Genomic DNA, 21,611 nt, shown 5'->3' with positions numbered 1-21,611 from the left:
ACAGTCTTTTGATTACTGTCTCTTCTTGTCTAAATTGACAGCTACATGAAAACAGTACCTCCTCCTGTTTTGATCAGGATTCCATCCCTAGTACCTGTCACATAACATTTATTTAATATATATTTAAGTAAACAGTCCTAAGAGATAAGTACTGTTATTACCCCTATTTCCCATGACGCAGCTGAAGACCGGTAGTATTAAAAGTATAAACTGCAGATTTGAGTTGTGTTATGTTAGATGCTGTTTGGGTGGATAAAATGAGTTAGATTTCCCAGGTTTTCCCATTGTCAGACAGCAGCAAGACAGGCTTTGGAGCAAGGGAAACAGGAGTGTGGTTTGATGAAGTACCCTGCGGTAAGAAAGGGGCAAACACACTTTCGGCTAGAGTCCGCAGGAGATAACAATCACGGAAGACAAAGTGTCCTTTCTATATAACCTGGTGTGGTGGACAGTACGTGGTCTTCAGGCTCAGGGAGGCCCGGGGTTGCATCCCAGTATGACCTCTTAGGAGGTGAGCAATCTTGACAAAGTGCCAACTCTTCTGAGCTTCCTCATCGTAAGTAGAAGCAATGGATCTTTCATGAGCTTCCGGTAAAAATGAAATTATGTGGCAGCACAAACCCAGCAATTCCATTCTGAGGTATTTATACAAGAGAAATGAAAATATATGTCCAAAAAGCCACTGTTATATAAAGTTTATAGCAGTTTTACGAATAATAGCTAAAAACTGGAAGCCACCTTCTTGTCTGTTAATAAAAAAAATGAAGAACCACTCTGGGCTGTATTCCTCCAGTGGACTACGTCTCAACAATAGAAGGGAACAAAGTGCACACTGGGTAATGTTATCAGCATGATGTGAGCTTGAAAAGCAGACACGAAAAGAACAAATGCTGTGTGGTTCTATTTATTTGAAGTTCTATATTATGCAAAACCATTTTTGTGTGAACTAAAGGTCAGTATGTAAATGGTGGAGATATATATATATATATATACTCAGCAAATGTTCACATAAGATTTTTTCATTTCATTGGTATGTAAATTCTCCCATAGAAGAAAATAAAACCGTAAGCACATACTGAACTATTGATGTGCACGCTGGTATAGTGAGGGGTACAGTGTGCTTAGAAGCAATAACTTTAGAACTACCCAGAACTAGGTTCAGTTTACTTAGTTGATTGCACTTTTTTAAAGGGAGATTGATGGAAGTATGAATGGCTAAATAGATACATAATAGAACAACCGTGGTGAAAAGCTCATGGTAGAATCCAGTGTTGGGTATATGGGTGGTCGTGGTAAAATACTTTGAATTTCTCTGTATATCTGAACATTTTCATAATAGAATATTGGGGGGGGAAGCAAATGAGAGCAGCTGGATACAGGAATCCTTCTGACTAAACTGAAGTCTTCCTTGTTTAAAGAAAATTCTCCCACGAAAGCCACAGAAAATAACCAATCCTTGGGGCACCTGGGTGGCTCAGTGGGTTAAGCCTCTACCTTCGGCTCAGATCATGGTCTAGGGGTCCTGGGATTGAGTCCCAGATCGGGCTCTCTGCTCAGCGGGGAGCCTGCTTCCCCCCTACACTTCTGCCTGCCTCTCTGTCTAGTTGCGATCTCTGTCTCTCTCTGTGTCAAATAAATAAATAAAATCTTTAAAAAAAAAAAGAAAAGAAAGAACCAATCCTCAACCCTTTGAACCAGTCCGCCCCACTGTGCACTCCTCTCTCTCTGGGGCTCTTTGCCTTTGTGCTCCCCTTTTTACCTCTGTGGTGTCCTCCTCCTCCTCCCTAAATAGAGGTGCCGCTCTTTCTTCTGTGATCTCTCCCTTGGCAATTCCATTCAGCCTCTGGGCCTCCACAGAACACGATTCCAACAACAAGCAGATCTATTTCCAGCGCCGTCTTCGTCCAAGAACAAGCCTTGCACCTTCTGAACTGTCGTCCGGTCGCTTCATTTCGGGTTTCCCTGGACTCTCCTGCTTGGACCTCATCATGTTCCACTTGAGTCACAACACGGTCACCCTCCGCGTCACCCCAGCCCCCTCATGCCACTCAGGCTGCCCCGCTGGTGGGCAGGCAAACCTCCGAAGCCTCTCGGGTGCCCATGCCCGGGTCCACGCCCTCCGATTCCCGCCTACTTTGGTACCGTTACTTTCCCATAACGAGTCTGCCGAGACAGCCTCCCAACTGGCCTCTGCGTCCTGCTTCTGGTTTTTTCTCTACTTACATTTCTCTTTTTAAGAAAGCCCGAGTACAATACTGTAACCCTTCAGCTCAAACATTTCTAACGGTTTCTTGTTACTTCAAAGTCAAGTTCAAGCTGCTTGGCCAGGCTTTCCAGGTTGCGAGTGGCCTAAACTAGGTATTGTAACTCCATTTCCCAGGACTTCCACAGTCTCTCAATCCAGCTTCCCACAATATGAAACAGTTTTTTCCCCGATCCCATTCCGAGACTCCTTCTCTCCCGTTTAGACCTGACTGAATGTCTCACGAAGTGCTCCCTGACGTTTCCTAATGGGAAGAAGGTCTCTCGCCTCTGGACATGTGCGCTGCTTCATTTGATGTTCTCGGAGCAAGCTGTGCCTTTTCTCTCCAATGCTGCAATTAGCCATGTGTTAGCCCATGGTTCCTAGTCAACGCTGGCTCCTCGAAAAGAGTACCTTTTCTTCTCCTCTGTCTCCCCTACAGCACTGTGCAGAGAGTTTTGCACATGGTGGAAACTAAACAAACAGTTGTTTATCTGACTTATGAAAACTATATGGGAGAGAAAGTATGGTAAATAGAAACATGGATATTTAGAAACACATCATCTTTAGCATTTCTTTTTTTTTCCATTTTATTTTATTCTATTTTATTTTATTTTATTTTCAGTGTTCCAGTATTCATTGTTTATGCACCACACCCAGTGCTCCATGCAATACGTGCCCTCCTTAATCCCCACCACCAGGCTCACCCAACCCCCCACAGCCCTCTCCAAAACCCTCAGTTTGTTCCTCAGAGTCCACAGTCTTTCATAGTTCATCTCCCCCTCTGATTTCCCCCAACACCCTTCTCTCCATCTTCCCATATCCTCCATGTTATTCCTTATGCTCCACAAATAAGTGAAAGCATGTGATAATGAACTCTCTCTGCTTGACTTATTCACCTCAGCATAATCTCCTCCAGTCCCAAACATGTTGATATAAAACTTGGGTATTCATCGTTTCTGATGGAGGCATAATACTTCATTGTATATATGGACCATGTCTTCTTTATCTATTCGTCCATTGAAGGGCATCTTGGTTTTTTCCACAGTTTGGCGACCGTGGCCATTGTTTCTATGAACACTGGAGCACAGATGGCCCTTCTTTTCTTTACATCTGTATCTTTGGGGTAAATACCCAGTAGAGCAATTGCAGGGTCATAGGGAAGCTCTATTTTTAATTTCTTAAGGGATCTCCACACTGTTTTCCAAAGTGGCTGCACCAACTTGCATTCCCACCAAAAGCGTAAGAGGGTTCCCCTTTCTCCACATCCTCTCCAACACTTGTTAACTGTCTTGTTAATTTTTGCCATTCTAACTGGTGTAAGGTGGTATCTCAATGTAGTTTTGATTTGAATCTCCCTGATGGCTAGTGATGATGAACATTTTTTCATGTGTCTGTTAGCCATTTGTATGTCTTCTTTGGAGAAGTGTCTGTTCATGTCTTCTGCCCATTTTTTGACATGATTATCTGTTTTGTGTGTGTTGAGTTTGAGGAGTTCTTTATAGATCTTAGATATCAGCCCTTTGTAGTGTCATTTGCAAATATCTTCTCCCATTCCATGGGTTGCCTCTTTGTTTTGTTGACTGTTTCCTTTGCTGTGCAGAAGCTTTTGATCTTTATTAAGTCTCAAAAGTTACTATAGAATTTTTTCATGTGTAAGTTATTGCTCAACCACTTTTTTTGTTTGTTGCAGTTCTCACACCCATCACATTTTAAAACTATTGGTGACAGATTCTTTTTTTGCATGGATCCTAGAGTATAGTGGTCTCTCTCAGAGGCCAGATGAAAACATAACATCAAGAAATAGGCATCACTATATTGGTGATATGTATGATAGGTATTTTCACTGGTTCTCCCCAAACACTTGGTGCTTAGTAGAAAGTTGAGTGTCATTTAAGAGTTTTAGCCAGAATAGTGCTTTCTCAATCCAAACCATGTTAGGAAACTAGCATAAGCTTATGTTCTCTTGTTACATTCTCTTTTAATGTGAAATTCATAAATAGGTTCATATTACAGAGACAGTCTAGTGTAAATCTGCTACTCACAAATGCAAACAATAATTACTGGTTCAATAGGGCCAGGTTTAAGGGGAAATTCAGCATTTATTGCAAACAAAGTATTAGAGACATCAAGAGCTAAACGTGATCATGGGGTATTTTAAACCAACATTTTCATGTTAGAAAATGGAAATCTAAAGAATGTAAGTCATTGGCTAAAGTTAATTAAAAGGTTGATGGGGGGGGTTCACGATTCTCCATCAAGCGCTCCTCACTTCTCTATACCACGTATTTCAAGAGAATTTGAAGTAAAAGAGTTGCCTAGAAATGATTTTTCTCCATCTTTCTTTTAACTACATCATTGTCGTCTTCTTCATCACCATTGCCATCATCATCGCATCTTACAATGTGCCAAGCCCTGGGAGACATAATTTAGAAATACTATCACCTTGGAAGTTGTATGAAGCTGTAAGGAGTCTCTTACCACCACCTTCTGAGATATCATTAATCCCATTTCGTAGATGAGGAAACTAAGCTCACAACTCACAGCACAGGGAACAAGTAACTCAACAAACCTTGCCTCAAAGAATTCACAACTGAATGCAGGAGTCATTGGAAAGGTAATTCTACCTCTCTCATAGTTTGATCAAATAGTTTCTAGTGTGACTTTGCTCACCACAATCAAAGTCTGATTACAGTTTTGCAGTTACAATGGGGTCATGTGGGAAAGGACAGAAAAGGTAGAGGTCTGTCTTCCTACCATTCACGTTTCTTCTTCTTCTTCTTCTTTCTTATTCCAGGGGTGCCCTATGTACTCTTCATACCAATTTCCCTGTATCTTAGAGCTATTTGCAACAGAGATTCTTTCCTTCTTTCTTGGTATTTATTATTCTGTCCTTAGCATATATAAACTGCAACCTGTCACAACTTGGCAATTACAGGAAACATGTTTGTCATGAAAGCCAGGAGTTACTGGGGTGGAGTGATGGATGGAACAGTGGTGCTTTCAAAAGAGAATTGAAGGGGGCAAAAAGTCATCAGTGTTCTGGGGGCATCAGTATGAGGCTGAGTTATCTGATAGCTGGAGGGCAATTTGTTTCTTTTATGCTGACTCAATTTTCAGGAATAGCATTTCAACCTTCCCTTTTCTTGGTGCTGAAGTGAACACAATGGTATTTCCCCAGTGCCTTGTTGGCAGAGATCTGGATTGGCTGCTTTCATTTATTTCTTCATGGACACAAACTCAATTGGCATGGGATTCCATTCTGTGTAGACTGTTGCCATTACAAATGACACTTGTAACAGGTTTCAAAATCTGTCCCATGACTTTTTAATCATCTGAAACAAAACCTGTTTTCCCAGCACTACTATTCTGGCCCTGGCACTCTCTCCTCTTTTATTTTTTCTTAACCAGCAGTAGGAGGGGCAGGGGCAGCCTCGATGGTGGCACGTCTGGTCACTGTGTTACCGACTCATTTGTTAGGTGCCTGAGTTGGACACATTACTTGATTCTGCAAAATCTCCATTTTTCTTGTAAAATAGATGTAAAAATAGTGTCCACCTCATGGGTAATGATTAAATTAGATGATATAGTGCTGTGCACCATTCATGTCACATAGTCAGTGCTTCATAAATATTAGCAAATATTATCATTATTCAGTTGTAATACCACCGCCCAATAGACAGCTGGAACTGGAAGCAGGAGACAGAGCAGAAGAAAGGCCTAGGCGTGGACTGGAAGCAGAGCAAGCCAAGGACAGCAGTGGACAACAGACTGGCCTCTCTCCACGTTTCTTGAAAACCCTGGTGCTGAAATGTCTACAGATCCTAAGTTTATGAATAAAGCTTTACTTCTCCATAATTTACATTCAAAATGTAGGCACGGACAGAGAAAAAGAAAGTCTTCTTTTTATCTGCTTTTCTACTACGGACAAATGAGAACCGGGGTGCAGAGAGACAGGTGGACCCCTCCATACGTGCACCAAGCCCACTCTTTATAAACAGTGTCTTTAGAAAGGGCTAGCATTTCTCCTGTCCTTCAGGCTAGGAAATGACCCTTCCCAAACTGCCAACTTCCAAATTGGAAGTGAGTTTGGCCTTCAAAAGGGATGGCGATAACTACCTCAGATCTGTGAAACCCTCAGATTTCTGGACTAGCTCTGTGTCTGAAAGTCGCGGGAGGGTGGAGATGGAAAGAAGCCGCCCGCTCGCATTGCCCATCCTCCCACCTGTCACCGTGTCCCCAAAGATCCCGAAACCTGCATTTTACCCAGCCTGCTAGGCATGAGCTCGGACTCATTGACTGATGTGTTCAACAAGTATCAGTTGATTATGGTTTATGTGCAAAACACTTAGGATATGGTAATGAACAAAACAGACAAAAGTCTCCACCTAAGAAATGTGGTAGGTAAGATCAGAGATTTAATGTAGGCGTGGGGCGTGGGGTGCGGTGCGCAGGAAGACTGGACACATAGGTCACTGCATGGACTTTGGACGATATGGGAAAGTGTTAGAAGGTTTTTGAACACAGGACTGCCATCCTCTGTCTTACATTTAACAGGATAATGTAGAACTTAGAACTTAGCCTAAGGAGACACAAGGACAGAAGCAAGGAGAGGGGTTATGAGGTTACTGAAATCATCTTAACAGGCCATGATGAAACCTGGGGCCAGGGTTGGCAGCTGAGGGGCAATGTTTTGGGTGTCATCATTATATAAACGGCATCTGAAGCCTGGAGAAAGGATGAGCTCACTTGGGGAGAGAGTTCAGCCAATAACTGAGATGAGGATGACACAGAGAAGGAAACCTGTGAAGGCGGACGCAAGTGCAGATGCCCACTGAGGCTGCTGCTAAACCAGGAAGATCCGAGCTGAGACATATTCCTTGGGGTCAGCAGCTGGAGGTCATCTGAACCTCGATGACGTGGTTTTAGCATAGTGGCAGGAGGAGAAAAAGGAGAGTGTGGACAGGTATTTGGGAGACCAGGAAGGAGAATGGAGTAGAGAAATAAAACACGCCTACTGCACAGCATTACTGCTGCAACCACTTGAGTTGGTGGCAGTGACTTTAAAGATGACAAGTCAGCGGTTTGTGTCTTTCTCCAGTCAGACGTAGCTGCATGGATGCTGGTGGAAAGGAGGCAGACGGCTGCATGTAGCTGCGGGGGGTTTTATCAAGCAAGTGCGATGAAGTGAGACTCAAGGGTGAGGCTGGAGAGCATCTGGAAGGGACTCACTGTAACTACCGAGCGTAGAATTTAAGCGGAGTAAGGGAGAGGGAGAGGAGTGAGCATAGGCAGACGTTCCCGGGATCAGTAAACCGAAGGCACTGGGACGCTCGAGGACGGCTGCCCGGGGTCCCGCTATGAAGGAGTGGGGACTCAGTGTGGTCAGAGCCTGGGGCGTTTGCGAGGGAGACTCGAGCGGCCTGCCCTTACGGATGACGGCGAGGTCTACGGTGTGACGCGCAGGCCGGTGTGGCTGTAGCAGCTCAGCGTTTGTGCTAAAGATGAAAATTTCTATTAAAAGTTTATGAGCCAGGTGCAGTACCCTCGAAATCGTCATTGGCGCCCTCTTAATACTCGGGTTTAATTGTCTTGTTTCCATTGTCCCCATTCCAGTGGAATGATCGATGTTAGCCTAAGAGTATAATTATCAGACTTTCTGAAATCCACTTTTAAGGTATAGGGCACATGGGAAAATTTTGGGGGTGCTCTACCTGACAGATACTTTAATATGGCCTCATTCAAACTACGTAGTATGCGTACTGTGCATCCAGTAAATAGCAGTTATGGGAACTGTGCTGTTCTTCAACAGTATTACTCATGGACGTACACAGCCTTCCCTAAACTAACACGAAACCATCAAAATCAGAATTTTGGCTCTTTGCTTGTGAATTTCCATATTTTTATATTCTAGAACCAAATAGATAAAAATCCCAGTGATTTTTTTCTTAAGCAATGAATGGCAGAATTAAGAGTTACGCCGAATGTCAGAATGTAAGTGAGGTGGTATGGCTTCAATGAGTAGCTCCCAGGTCAACCTGCCGGAAGTATGCTAGGTCAGACAATTTGGGCAATTGCTGCATTTAAGTGCACTTGAGGTATATAGGAGTGGGTAACAAGAACTAAAATCAGTGAGCACAGGCTTCCCAGGCACAGAGTAAGATGCCCAGGCAGAGAACAGACCTGGCTCCCAGGGCAGCTCCTGGACCCATCTCCAGAAATCCGACCCTGGCCACCTGCCCGTGCACCCGGGCCACTGCCCTGGAAAGGTCTGACAAGGATCCGGAAGGGATTATTGCCTTTTATAGCTGCGAGGAAATTGGACTCTGCAGGACAATTACTGTGTGTCAGACAGTAGAACCATTAAAAATTTCAGATGTTGGGATTTGGCTCAGAGGGGACAGTGCAGCTGGCCTCAGGTGGAACAGAGATAGGGACTTTCGGCCGGTAAAGAAGGCTCTTCCGGAAACCGAGCGTGGGCGCCGACTATGTCCTGGGGTGGAGCTCGGGCTTGCTTTCTCTCGTCCTGCGCTTGGGGTTCAAGCACTGTGCCAGGAGAGGCACAGAGCTCGAACGGGGAGGACGGCTGCCCGTTGCTCTGGGGCGAGGGAAGCGCAGCAGGAAAGTGCCCGCCTACCGCGGCGCGGCTCCTCAGGCCCGCGGCTCCCGGCGCCGCACGGCGTCCCATGCGAGTGCTTGACTACCGGGCCTGCCCCTCGCCCAGGAGACTGAGGCTCAGGAATATAAGGAACTTGCCCGACATGACCGGCCACTTCAGTGCCAGAGCACAGCCTTGACCTGTCCGAGCGACGGACCAGTCCGCCTGACGGCGCAGCTCCTGTCACAAGATCACTGTGACCCCGCACCGTGACCACCTGCCAAGAGCTTGTAACGGACCAAGCCGCGCATCAGGCCTTGTGTCTACCCAACGCAGTCTCTCAACTCACAGAGAAGGAGTGCAGGCTCAGAGAGACAACACGCCTCAGCTCACACAACCGGCACACCCAGGGGTCGGCACTAGAGCACCTGTTTGTCTTGAGTCCTCGTGTTCTTGGGGTGACAGGCGGGAGGAAAGAAGAGCCTGTCCCCTGGCCTTCTTTATAGTTAACACATCATTGCCACACTTGTCCCTCAGATAACTCCTGCCGGCATGTATAATACTATTTCCATTTTTTTTCCATATAAAAAAGCAAGTTCAGAAAGGCTAAGTGGCTTTCCCTGTTAATACTGAACTAGTAAGACACGAAGAAGGGCCACGTCTTCGGTCTTGGGACTATACCTTGAATTTCCCCGTACGCTCAGCAGCGGTTGAACTCTTCCCATGTGTCACACTTTGTATTGAGAACTGGGACCATAAAGCACGGTGCTGGCTCTCAAGGAGCTCACAGTCTAATGGGGCACGCAGCCAAAACCCCACACAATGTCCGTGGGAAGTCGTCAACACTTATTCTTGGTTCACACGGTCCCAGCATTCTGATGGGAAAGGGAGCCGAAGTCTTACTTGGCAGAACTGTTAAGGCGCCCACAGGGGGAACTCCTTGCTACTCTCCAGCCTTTTTCCACTGCAGGAATTTGTGTACGTGTGAAAAGTAAACTGTAGCCAAGTTCCCACTGAAGCAAAGGGGGAATTAATTACTGGATGGATGGATAATTCTTTTCAGGGTTTCATTACCCCAAATGCCTTTACATGTTCATGATCAAGGCGCCGTGTTTCTCTGCTTCTAGCCTCTCAGAAAGGGCTGTGAGACCAGAGAAGGAAGCTTGTCTTCTTGATAGGATAAGAAAAGAAATAATTTGGGATTGTGAAAGAAAGGGGAAGAGGGGAAGAACACAGCCTTGCATGGGCTCTAATAACAAAAGGAAAGGCTCTGATGAGAAAAAAACAAAGTCATATTTCCATAAAAATTCCTTTTGGAAGACAGCCGCACACACCAGGTCAACTCCAGCCTTGGAGGCCAGCCTCCGTGACTATTTTGGGATTTCCAAGAGGGAGGAAGCACACTGAGGAAGAGGAAGCCAAGAGTTTCATCAGCAAAGACTTCATCTTGACTTGTTTTGCAGGGAAACAAAGGTGGGGAGGCCCTGTGCGCTCCCTCCGGGATCTGTCAAATATTCAAAAATATTAATTTTGGAACAACAGTGCCTATGATTTTGAAAACAAGATAACTAAGCCAGAGATAGAGTTGACTGGTTTGGCAAAAAGTCTCTCTGAGCCCCCTGAGGACGCCCATTCCAAGTCTCCACAGGCCTTCAGTAGAAAATCAAAACGGCACAGTGTAGAGCCAGATGAACTATAGCCTCGGGGAACCTCCAAATACCTAACACAAACCATAATTTAGCATGTTGAGGGATCCCAGAATTTTTATAATTACAAAGGAAGTCAAAGCTTTATCTATCTACAAACTTTTTTTTTGCTACAAGTCCAGGGACTATGTTCTTACCCTTGCAGCTGGCCTTTCCAGAATTAGGGATGACACCACATTACAATATCCCTAGCCAGTATGTGCACTCAGATGCCCTATTTCCCAATTGCACATGGCAGGTTTACTCCTACTGCCCAGGATACCCTCAGGACCACCAGCACTAGGCTTTGCCTGCTTTCCTGTGTCGGCACAGTTCAAAGCTTACCTGCACAACTCAGGAACTTCTGCCTCAGTAGGGTCTCATTTGAATGTATACATGTGCAGACAACAATAGTGGCTTGATGTGTTCATTCTCCAAAAAGTGGTCGTATTTTTAACTCTAGATTCAATGCATTTACTCAAAAGAATGACTACCAGATGGTGGAACTTTGAGGAACCAGGGCAGGTTAGAGAGGGTGTCTTAAAGCAGAAGGTGTGTTCCTTATCTCTTTATATTATAACACAGAGATGGTTACTTGATCTGCTTCTGGGTAAATTCAACTCTACTTCCATGAATACACTTAAAATATTTTGGTCACACATAAGAAGATTTATAAACTTGTGGGCTCTCATTACACAGGGGAAAAAAAAAACTCTGTTTGTGTCTTGATATATTTTCTTCTAGCCCTGGATGGTAGGACTCAGCATTGTAAAAAAAAAAAAGTCATATTTCCACAAATTAATTTGTAAATTCGAAGGATGCCTGGATAGATGCATGAGAAAGCAAGAATGTAAAATGTTAGTGGTGGATCAAAGTGACAGGTGTGGATGTGCTCACTGTAAACATTTTTTTCAACTTTTTCATATGTTTAACATTTTTAAATAAAATATTACGGGAAATATAATACTGTTGTGACCACAACTATAGAAAAATATTTGTCCCTCAACTCTTGCTTTAGGATGAACTTTTACAATTGGAATTACTGAGTCAAAAGTATGAGTATTTCTAGGTTCTTTATACTCCTATGAGAATATTTCTCCAAACATTGGTCCCAAGGTATACTCTCACTGATAGGTTATCTAGACCGTTGAGATAGCATGAAAAATTATGAACTTTAATGAGTTATAACTTACATAAGTGAAATTCATAGATCTTATATGTATAGCTCCGTAAGTTTGTATAAATGCATACTCCTGTGTAGCCAACACTGTCAAGATCTAGAACGTTTCTGTCACCCCAGAGAATTCCTTCTGGCTCCTTGCCAGCCATCTTCTGCCTGCCCAACCCCAGGCCACCGCTACGTTGATTTTTCTGCAGGACTAGACTTCTCTTTTTAGAGTTTCTTATAAACTGAGTGGTAGAATCCATATTCTTCTGAGTCTGTCTTCTTTGCTCTGCACATTTTAAAGATTCATTCATGGTGTAACAGTAGTCTCTTCCTTTTTATTGTCGAGTTGCATTTCATTGAGTGGGTACGTGTGATCTTTATTAATTGTCTTGTTAATGGACACGAGGATAGCATTTTAAATTAAAAAGATACAATTCAGTATATTTTTATACCATTCAGATGTGAAAGTTAATTGTGTGCATTTGGCCAAGGTCTTTTGAAATCAATGCATGTGCCCAAATACAAAAATAATGTGCAGTGGGGTTTGGGCACTGATTTCAACTTAGAGGAGAAACAGCTACAGAAGGCAAACCTGCGGGCCACCTGGAGGCTGGACCTGTTTGCAACACAAAAACTGTCTTCATCCGACTGCATTTCTTTTAAAAACATGTAAGTGATGGCTGAGAAGAGACGGTGTTCTGGGGCCAATTTCTACATTCTTTCTGTGGCGTGTATTTCAAACGGCATATGAGAATTTCCTATGAGAAAAAGTTCATTTTATCTTCTCTCTAAATATCTCACCACAACTTAATTAATTGGCAACGAACTCTATTTTTAGTTCTCATGGAATTAGGTTTCTATAAGCAATGAAAGGCATCCAGTCAAAAATCTCAGGATAGTATTTCAGAATTTTAGGACAGGAAGGGAGACACTTGCAGTCACCGAGCTCAAATTCCTTATTGTTCGAGTAAAGAAAGTGAGGTCCGATGGACGGGGAGCTTTGTCAAAGGTCTCACAGCTGGTTGTACCAGTTGTGGGGCCAGAACTTGGGCCTCCTGGGGAAGTGTATTTGCCACTGTACCACACCACCTTGCCTTTCTGTGGGCTGAGGCCACGGTGCCTTGTATAACACAGGTCCTCTGAACCATGAGTGGTTTTCTGGGGCTCTGGGGAATCATCAAGGCCAAAGCAGGAATGTGTTCCCCTCTTCCCTGATTGTGCACTTACCTCCCAGCTCTTACAGTACAAAGACCCAAGCCTCCGAGCTCTTTGCTCTATGTGGATGTCTCAGAATGGGGCCAATCCATGAGTCTAGCCTTATGCTTAAGTAGCAGACCAAGAATGTGTCAAGTTCAACACCCATTAAGCTTAAGAATTTTGAATTTTTATGGGAAAAATTTATGCTTTTATAGTTGCAATTATTCAGAATGCCTACACATTCAGAATTAGAATGCCCTCAACTTCAGCAAAGGCAACAACAACAAAAGAGATTTTTATTAAATACCCAGCTCATAGCAATAAATTCAGACTTAGAGACATTGTTAGAAATAAATAATTTCCCAAGTAAAAAAAGGAGGGAGAGAGCTGGCAGCAGGCAAAGGCTGGTTTCTGTATCAGACCCCCATAAAGCAGGATAGTGAATGACAGTGTTCACATGAAGCTTTGGTGCGGCCGCAAGCTATTGGGTGACACAAACTTACTGGTATGGAAAAATCCTGGGTGCAAGTCCGCATTGGCATAAGGAGACGCCAAGGTGTCCCTGGCTTTGTGTTTTGCAATAGTCTTGGGTAAGGACTTAGCAACACCTCTCTGAGGGTAGAACAGGGGAATGTGATTCCAACTCACAGCTATCTGTTAGATTCCCAAGGACGGTAACAGGCCCCCACTCGTTCAGGGAGATACCCAAAGCCATGATGCTCTATGTAAAGAAAGTATCACAGAACACGGATCTATTTCATTCTATCAAATTCTCGACTAGCAGGAAGATGTTGCTGTTATATGGAGAGCGACGGGCAGTGATAGCCCCAGTACGCTGTGCACGGACAAGCAAGGTGTCTGCTCAGCCCCTCTGCTTGTTGACAAGTTCTTTCTGTTTTTCCAAGTGAGCAAAAACTCAAGGCAAGTAAAACAAGAACACATTCTATTCACTCTTTTATTTTCCCAGTGAAATATGAGAACAGAGCCACTGCTTTAAGAGCTGAACACTTTTGCCCAATACCCCATCGAGACCCCGTTTGAGAACTACTATTTTTGAAGAAAATATTCTCTTTGAAGGGCCCCGATTCTCCTTTCTTCTCCTTCATTATCCATCCTTCAGTTCAGGCACATAACACCCTAAGGCTCTTTCTACCACCCCCTTTTTTAAAAAAAAAGATGATTTTTATTCAATAAATTCCTTTGTGATGAGATAGAAACTATCATTAGGGTACAGTGTTTTGTTTTGTTCTGTTTTCATCATTTCCAGGGAGATTTATTTTTGTTTAAATAGGAATACATAGTCTTTTTTTTTTTTAAGATTTTATTTATTTGAGAGAGAGAGCATGAAAGGGGCGAGGGCAGAGGGAGAAGCCGGCTCCCTGATGAGCTGAGGGCCTGATGTGGGACTTGATCCTGGACTCCAGGATCATGACCTGAGCCGAAGGCAGTTGCTTAACCAACTGAGCCACGCAGGTGCCCAAGAATACATAGTCTTAAGTCAAAGGATGAAGCTGTCATCGTGGGCATCAGGGAACACGGTACGGAGCTCAGATGGCAGCCTGTGTGGACAGGAAGGGAGAGACACTGTCACAGAGGCGAAGGCAACACTGGACAGGCCGACCAGAAACGGCGAGCGAGGAAGGATGTGAAGCTACATAAGGAGAAGAAGCTGTAGGAAAAGTTATTCTTTCTTAGGGTGGCTCGCCTACAGCGTGTGCTCCCGCATTCGGACGAGGTACTGATTCGTGAAGGTTTGTCGACGTTTAGGTATCGGCAGAGCTTCGCATTTTCCCCCGAAACTGGAGTCGCACCGCCCGCTTCTCTGTGTTCAGACACTTCTGCTTGGGCCGGTTATTCTTTGGATTAGTATTATTTTTTTAACTTGTCATTTTGAACTTATTTTAGATTCATGAAAAATTTGCAAAATAGTACAAGAATTTTGGTCTACCCTTGACACAGTTTTCCCAAATGTTACATTTATATAACCACAGTACAATGATCAAAACAAGGACAAAAAACCCAGCAACAACAGCCACAAAAACGACCCTGAAACAGGACTACTCCCAAAGCCGCAGAGAAAGTTTACTCAGATTTCAGCCTAAAACGTCCCGTTTTAGGTCCAGGATCCGTGTAGTTGTCACGTCTCCTTAGCTTCATCCAGTCTGGGACTGTTCCTCAGTCTTTCTTTGTAGCTCATGACCTTGAAACTTTCAATGAGTTCTTCCATTTGGTTTCTCTGATGCTTTCCTATGATTAAGTCAGGATGCTCATTTTTAAAAAAAATTATTTTTTTTCCAGTGTTTTAAAATTCACTGTTTATGCACCCCACCCAGTACTCCATGCCATCTGTGCCCTCCATAATACCCTCCATCGGCTCACCCATCCCCCCACCCCCCTCCCCTCCAAAACCCTCAGATTGTTTTTCAGAGTCCACAGTCTCTCATGGTTCACCTCCCCCTCCGACTTCCCCCAACTCCCTTCTCCCCTCCATCTCCCCATGTCCTCCGTGTTATTCCTTATGCTCCACAAATAAGTGAAACCATATGATATTGACTCTCTCTGCTTGACTTATTTCACTCAGCATAATCTCTTCCAGTCCCGTCCATGTTGCTACAAAAGTTGGGGATTCATCCTTTCTGATGGAGGCATAATACTCCCTAGTGTATATGGACCACATCTTCTTTACAGGATGCTCATTTTTGGCAAGGATTCCACAAAAGGGATTTTGCCTCCTTCTCAGTGCATCATATCAGGAGATAGATTATGGTAGGAGCACCTGGGTGGCTCAGTCAGTTAAGCAGCTGACTTCAGCTCAGGTCATGATCTCCAGGTCCTGGGATTAAGCCCCATATTGGGCTCCCTGCTCTGCAGGGAACCTGTTTCTCCCTCTCCCTCTGTCTGTTGCTCCCCCTACTTGTGCTCTCCCTGTCAAATAAATGAATAAAATCTTTTTAAAAAAGGAGATAGACTATGCTGAAATGTCTTACTGTTGCTGATGCCAATTTTGATTCATGATTAAGGTGGTGACTTCAAAGTTTCTGTACTAACTCAGTGTTTTTCTCTTCTAAATTAATAAGTCTTTTGTGGGGAGATACTTAGAGAAAATGTAAATCTCCTGTGTCTCATAGTTCTTTTGTCTTCAGATTTTAATATTCAGGATCATTTTTGCCGGCAACAATTATTACTATAGTGCTTGACAAATGGTGATTTCTGTACCCTGCTTCCTTGTTTTCTCTGTTTCCCTCTTTCTTTCTCCTTCTTTCCTTCCCTTCCCTTCCCTCCCTCCCTTCCCTTCCTTCTCTTCTCTTCTTTCTCTGCTTCCCTCCCCTCTCTCTCCTTCCATCCTTCTGTTCCCTCCTCTTCCTTCCTTCCTGCTTTCTGTTTAAATTGTTTCTATTTAACTTTTGGAGTTCTTTCAGATTGGCTCCTATAACTTTTCAGCATACATCCGTCATGTTTGAGTAGTTCCTTAACTCCTGGTACCACCGAATATTCCAGGCTATTTCTATATTTTCCTTGCGCCTGCCCTGGAATTATCCATTTTTCCAAGGAGCTCTGGTTCCTTTTATTTGACAGTAGTATTTAGAAACCAAAACCTGGTGCTAGCAATGCTCATTCTCCTGCCATTGCTTCTAGAGAGAGCAGAGAACTAGGAAATGCATGTCTGCACATACGTATACATATGTGTATACCCGTGCATGCCTGCTACTTCCTTCCATCCACCTATTAACAATCTGTGACCTGTAAAAGACCCTGAGCTCGCACCGGTGCCTCTGATTCTAATTCAACGCCACAGGCTTCTTTGTCTAGACCTCTCTTTGTTCTCTTTCTTCTCTTTGCCTGACAGGGATAAGTCTGGCTCTCATTATCTGCAGTGGATTTTTCTACTTGCTCAATCCTAGAAAACACAAAAGATAGTTTCAAAACTCCTAATGCACACTCCTGTACAAAACAACTTTGTACTAGAGTAATGTGTGCTACAGTTGGGGGGAGGCGGAACTCTTACAGTGGTCGTCAAATACCTCCTCCAAAGTCACTTCGGCTCGTTGTCTTCCCCAGTGTGCTCGGATTATTTGGTGATTCATTTTCGTGTACTTATGTTCATTGGCTAGTATTTGTATTATGTTTTGAGTTTACCTCCCACACCTCAGTTCATTTAGTTACTTATTTATTTGTGGGGTATATGAAATAGTCCGTGGTTCTAAAATCTGAATTAAACAAAATGATATGCCCAGAGAACTTTGGCTGATAGTTTGCAATTAATATTATGTATTAATTATTTATTGACGTGCGTGACTCACTGGATATTGTTCCAGCCCCAGATGAATGTTCGATATTTGGCTTCTCTGTCACCAACTCAGATAGTTTGTAGAAGGGAACTCTAGATAGAGATAAGGTTACAGATGTGTAAAGAAGATATATCCAAGGGTTTAGACAAGTACATATTTGTATATTAATGGAAATCATTTTCTACTTCAAAATGCTTTTTACTCAATAGTCTATACTCTAAACCAATATTTCCACAACACTCCAGACTGAGCTCAAGTCATTAGAAAGCTCTGTTAGCCCCAGGGTAAGCAGAGGGCGCTGAGGGGCCGCCAAGAGAATATTCCCCAAACTCCTCATGACCACAGTCCATGTGCCTGTGGAAACCAGGACACATGCGGGCCATGGTGACTAGCCAAGCGGTCTGTCTTCTTGTAGACTTTCTGTCCTGCAGGGAGCTCTGGGCTGTGTTGAGTACTCACCCGCTTCTTCAGTCTTTGCAACAATGCATGCAGGGCAGTTTTTTCCTTTTTTTCTTCTTCTGTCCCTAAGGTTCCAAGCTCAAATGCGCAGAAATCAATTGCACTTCTATACACTAACAATGAAGCAGCAGAAAGAGAAATGAAGAAAACCCATTTACAATTGCACCCAAAATCACAAGATGCCTAGGAATAAGCCTAACTAAAGAGGTAAAAGAGCTGTACTCTGAAAACTAGAAAACACTGATGAAAGAAACGGGAGAGGACCCAAAGAAATGGAAAGATGCTCCATGCTCACGGACGGGAAGAACACATATTGTGAAAATGTCTATGCTACCCAAAGCAATCTACACATTCAATGCAAAACCTACCAAATTGCCAACAGCATTTTTCACAGAGCTAGAACAAACCATATTAAAATTTGTACACACAAAAGACCCAGAATTTCCCAATGTTTCAAACTCCGGTTCTCCACTGAAGAGTGCCTGATCCACATTTGCTGCCACCAGTTCTGAGAAAGACATCGACACAGAACCACAACCCCAGACGTGGGCTGTCTTCTTGATAAATGGCTCTTCGTGTTCTTCCCTTTCCCTTCAAACTATGGCCGACCATTTTCCCCCAAATAACCAACACGATCGGTTCAAAGCAAACATAAACCATTAGTGAATAGCAAATCCTCCCCAAATCCCTCTGATTCACAGACAACAGAGTCAGTAAGGAAGTAAGATCTTTACTGGAGGAGATAGTGTGGGGAAGTCTCTGCTCAGAGAGTTAAGCTGTGCCAGACTAGCTGGGTCATAGTCTCATAGACGCACACGAAATCTTGGTGGGGTGTGTGTGTGTGAGTGTGTGTGCACACGTGTGCGTATGTGTGGACACCCCAGGCTCTCGCATTATATTTACTCTTATATGGATATATAATTCACTTACTTTTATAGGACTATAACAGAAGATATAGAAATCAAGGTAAAACTGGAAGAGCGATGAACTTCAGATAATTATTTTTCCACAGGAGTTATTAATGATTCCACATATCCCTAATATGGAGGCACTGTGTTCTGAGAAGCATTAGTCAGTTGGAATAGAACACTGGAAAAATGTACTATTTAACGCCAGACAGAATGTAATGATTCTCCAGTATGGCATTTGAGAAAAATAATTTACCCGAGGTGTTTGCTAATTATGTTATTTTTACAATGTCAAAATTTTAGCCATTTGGATCCTATTATTTGACTTCAATGTCAGAGTTCTGTGTTTAAATCAAGTCTCTAATTTCTACCAGTCCTGTATCATGGTGTCTCCATTGCTGAGGTCTTGGCTGGCTAGATTTTTGTCCCCAAGTATGTTTCAAGATGCTCTAATAGGAGTTACCTTCTCTGAGTTCCTGTAGGTGTGAAAACCTGTCTCTCTTGCATTTATACCTAGAGCATCTTTGACTAGCAGTGAAATTCTTCAGGTTCATTCTTGCTACCTGCGGGTTTTACAGACATAACTCAACTCTCTCCCAGTATGGACTGCTGCAATGTCAGGGCTGAACCCGTGTAATTTCTTCCCCCCTTTTAAGTGACTTTAATGTCTGTTTTGCTCCTGGCCTGGATGTTTTGACATTCTTTTCTTCTCCTTCAAGTTCAGTAACTTTACTAAGATGTTTTTCCAAGTTCATGCCTTTGTCTCTTTTTCCTAAGACACAGTTTGACCTCCATGTCCAGCCCAATTGCTCCCATCCTACATCCTTTCTGGCCACTGCCCTTTTACAGTCTTTCCCACAGTAAATAACTTGTTACGATGTAATCTGGCAGAATCTTACCTCAGATAGGGCCCCAAATCCACCCTTTTTAGCCTCCGACGTAGGGCTTGGAATTCCCCTGGGGACTCTCTAGATATCTGTACACAATCAGTACATGGGGTTAACAGTCCACGAAGGTGACCTTGACCAGAAGAGTGTGGTGCCTAAGTGCTGCCCTCTTCCACGCGAGTCCACCAGCAGGGTCCCACTTGAGAAACCCACATTGGCTTGCTTTCCTTCCTCCTTTATTCTTCCCAATCCTCCCCTCCCGGTTGGGACTATTTCCCCAGATAGTTGCCTGCGTACGAACCTAGTCTTGGCTTCGGCTTTCTGGGAGTAATTTATTCCTAAGAATTTATCATAGATCTGCAACTTTTTCTTTCTTTCTTTTTTTTTTTTAGATCTGCAACTTTTTGTTCATTCATTTTCCCCCCAGTTTTCTCCTCTATAGATGTGTTCTTATTTCACTTTCCCCTCCCACTGAATTTATTGAAATCTCCTCAAGCCTGCCCCAAATTTTGAAACAAATTTTCACAGTCCAAAATGACCTAAATCTTTGAAATGATACTATTTTTCTCTTTTACTTCTTTTCAGAATACTACCGGTCTACTTTTTACTCCTTTTGATAGGTTATCCTCTCTTCTTTGAATTCTTGTTTCTCCCATTTGTTACCTTTTTCCCCCCTTTTTTTTAACTTTCAAAGGATCACAGTGTATGTAAGGGGGATTAATTTTATGATGTATGTACTTCATGCGCTTTTCTTTAGGTTCCTTTCTTTCCTTTTTTAAAAAATAAAATCAGTGCTTTCCTTATGCCTTGTTCCCATGCTACTTTCTTTCTGCATAAATGTCATTTTCAATGAATCCACAGTTTGCTGGAGAAGGGTGGGAAGGAGGGGAGTATGAACATTAGATGTCATCTGTATTTTGGGGTCTGTTACTTCTCTCTCCTTGAGTGACCGTCTCAGTTCAGGTTCAAAATGCTGTTGGATTATGTAGTTTCCAGGGATGTCATTTATACCATTCCCTGAATTATTGCATTCTCATGTTCTCATGGGTTCTATCTCTCTTCATCTACTCACCTTTTTTTTAACCCTTTAGCAGCCTCTCTCAGTCAGGAGACTAGATTGTAGATGGTAGCTATGCTCCCGTGTTATTTTGTGATATTTAACTGGGCATTTAAAGAGAAAATCCTTGATTTTCCAAGGACCAGTACCAACCCCTAGAGTTCTTTGCCCTAATTAAAAATTCGAGAGGATTTTCAGGTTCCCAAATTATGGACCCTAACCAGCATCACACCAGCATTACCTATGAACCTGTTAGAAGTGCAAATTCTCAAGTGTCACCTGTTGAGTAAGAAACCCTGGGGATGGACTCAAGTCGTCTGTACCTTAAGAAACTCTCTGATGGGTTCTAAAGTTCGAGAACCGCTCTTTAGAAGAATCTCTTCCTCAAAACAGAGGTGGTGGACATTTGTCTTAATTCTCAGCATCTTCCCTTATTTTGGTCCAATTTAACAGCATTTGGGGCTTAGAATTGTAACTTGGGGTTCTGGATTTTTTCTTTTTCTTTCTTTCTCTCTCTCTCTTTTTTTTTTTTTGCCATAAGAAGATAGAGGGTATTTTTTCTCTAATTGCTTTTAGTGTGACTCGAGGGTGAAGGTAGAAATAAAAAATATATATACTTAAATTCACACTTTTAAACTGGAATTCTAAGTCAATGATCTGAAAGACAAGTTGCATGAAGAAGTATGGAGCCTGAACTTAGACGCTTGAGGCCCCGCTCTGGTCCCACTTCTGCATCTGATTAGTTTGTGACCTCCGACAAGCCACTTGACCTCCTTGGGCTCCTTTGGGCATGTAAACTCCAAGCCTTTGAGCAACAAAAGTGCTCCTTGTGTTTTTTCCTTAGCTCAAGTTTAAGTGCCTCCAGCGATAAGGTTTCTGTCTTCTCCTATGACATGTCATCACTGGGGAGAACTCCCTGCCATAGCTTTGAAGCCTTAGGCTAATTCTAATCTTAATTCAGACAAGTTCATATTCAGAGATAGTGATCCTTTCCTCTAACTCAGGGCAATGTATTCAAATTTCAAGTCTTTATCAAAACTGCAGGTCTGCTTTCCATTTGCCCAGAGCTCTACGGTTTTAGGGGTAGAAAGTTCAGGAGGAGAACCAGGTGACTCCTGCTA

This window comes from Neovison vison, chromosome 10, assembly GCF_020171115.1.
Source record: "Neovison vison isolate M4711 chromosome 10, ASM_NN_V1, whole genome shotgun sequence".
Lineage (NCBI taxonomy): Eukaryota > Metazoa > Chordata > Mammalia > Carnivora > Mustelidae > Neogale > Neogale vison.
This window is presented reverse-complemented; position numbering follows the sequence as displayed.